Source organism: Apium graveolens, chromosome 8, assembly GCF_009905375.1.
Source record: "Apium graveolens cultivar Ventura chromosome 8, ASM990537v1, whole genome shotgun sequence".
In the NCBI taxonomy this organism is placed as follows: domain Eukaryota; kingdom Viridiplantae; phylum Streptophyta; class Magnoliopsida; order Apiales; family Apiaceae; genus Apium; species Apium graveolens.
The window spans coordinates 207,430,954-207,433,299 of NC_133654.1; positions in this window are offsets into that span (position 1 = coordinate 207,430,954).

A 2,346-nucleotide genomic window follows, 5' to 3' on the forward strand; every position below is an offset into this window, starting at 1 on the left:
AGATCCCATGTTTGAAGTAATTGTTTATGTGGAAATCTTTTAACACAAGCAAATTCTGATATTGAGTTTAGTTAAGTTTACTTTGTCTATGTTATTACTAAGTTAAAAACTAGAATAATGCTTCTTATATGTTAAGTTCTGATATTAGTAAATCTGGTGGATGTACTAAGTACTGATAAGCCTCACTTATCAAAAGAAAAGGAAAAGAAAAGAAATAAAAATCAGGTACTCCTTTGAGATCTACAGTAAAAATGTGGAAGGGAAGATCCAAGTGCATTGCTGGTATTAAGTAATATGCATTAGAAAAGCAAAAATTTTCTTGGTGACTTTTCACACTCTATGATTACTGGAGAAATACTCTGATAACAGCATAAATTCTGATAAGCAGTTGTGACTCACTTACACTGAGAAGACACTGTAAAATAGAATTTCAAAAGATGCATAAAATGAGCACAAAACAGTTGAGGTGGACTCATGCATGAACTCATTCTAAAGTAGACTTCAGAATAATGACAGATTTTGAGCAAAGTTCTTAGTTATGCCTTATTTCTAAGATGTGCTGAAGTGAATCAGACCTTACTCTTTGTCTGATATTTAGCTTAATGCACACACTTACACTCCATATGAATGATGAAAATTACTGTGGTGATAAATATTATTTTAGATGAACAGTCTATGTGTCATATTGTATAAATTCTGAGGACAAGTTCCGATGGAAGTTCTGATGATTAAGTTCTGATGAAACCATATCAGTATTTGTGTGAAGAATTACAGGAATACACATTCATTTTTCAAGTTAAGGAGCCATATTCTGATGACTTTTAAATCCTGATAATAATCAAGTTCTGATGCTAACGTGGCAGTATTTATTTACTTGGTTTATTTTTGGTCATTACTTGAACGATAATATTTTTACAGAATATTGGTTAATGTGAGATAAAACAGTCATAATCATTATGGGTTAGTGGTTAGCGTGTATGTCTTGAAAAACTGCATGCGCACAATAATTATTATTATATCCCGTGCCCATTAATTCTGGCTTTAGATCTTTTACTGACTGTTATTATTACACATCAGTCTAGGGAGTCGATGGGTCATTATTTTTACTTATAATTTTTAACCAGTCCTCACGTCCCTTGGTCTTCTATTGGCTATTTAAACCAACCATTCTTTCCAGCCAAAACATCTTTCATTTTCCCACAAACTCACTCTCTTTTTATTCATATCAACAAAAATGGTCCGTTTCAACATGTTCCTGAACTATGAAACCTTTAACATCGAGTTAAGTTGTGATGGATGGCAACAGGAGTGGCATGTCACCGCCATTCCTGATGACTTTTGGAACTCAGTTCCACAAGAGGTTCACACAGAACTCTTGTTCTTATCAATGGAGTATCACCTCCATCTTGATAGGTTGGAAGAGGAAAGGAGACAAGCTCTCCGTCAGCAAGAACGGATCTTCCGTCTTGCAGTGCTCTTCGTCAGCAGCAGAAGAAGTAGTCGTTAGGTCTTCTTAGAGTAGGACTAAGGCTGTTGATGTTAAGAATCGTAGAATAGGACTATCTTGTAATTTTTGCATGTAATTGCTAAATTTCATCAAATGTAATCATCTGATATATCAATGAAATTTTCTTTAATTACAAGATTTGTTCTTTGTTTCTCAAATTATGTGACTGTGCATGTTTAATTGCAATTTATTAATCTTTACTTCATCGACTTTTAATTTTATTTTATGATGAATGTTTTGATTAAACTCTGTTGATTTGAGGAAACACCTAAGGAACAGGTTCCCATATCAGAACCTCTTATTATAGAAGCTGAGAAGGATTCTTCTCAGAAAGATACTGTAGCTGGGAGTTCTAGGCCCCTCAAAAGGCTTAGAAAGTTAAATTTTGATGATAAAGCTCCTACAGTGTCTCCACCTTTGAAGAAGTTAAAGAAACAGAGAGCTCACAGGGACATAGTTGAGTCAGATTCAGAGGATGTAGTGGAAGCAGCTAAGGAAGGGGATCAGGAATCTCTGATCTCAACAGAACTAATTGTTATTAAATCACTTCCTTCTGCACAACCAGAAACTGTTCAAGATAGCATACCTACACCTCCTATGTCACCTATAGTTGATCCAGTACATACTAAAGAACCAGGTACACGTGCTGAAATTGATATTCATAACTTGATTGTGCCTGAGGTTTTGTACTTGGAAGCTCCACCAATTCAACTCACTCCACCAACAACATCAATTTTGGAGGTTGATCAGAACCTGGTTGCAGATCAGAATTTAGAGGATGATGTTGAAGCCTCTATAGCCTCTCATACTGCTATTTTATCAGAGGATGCTTATACTGC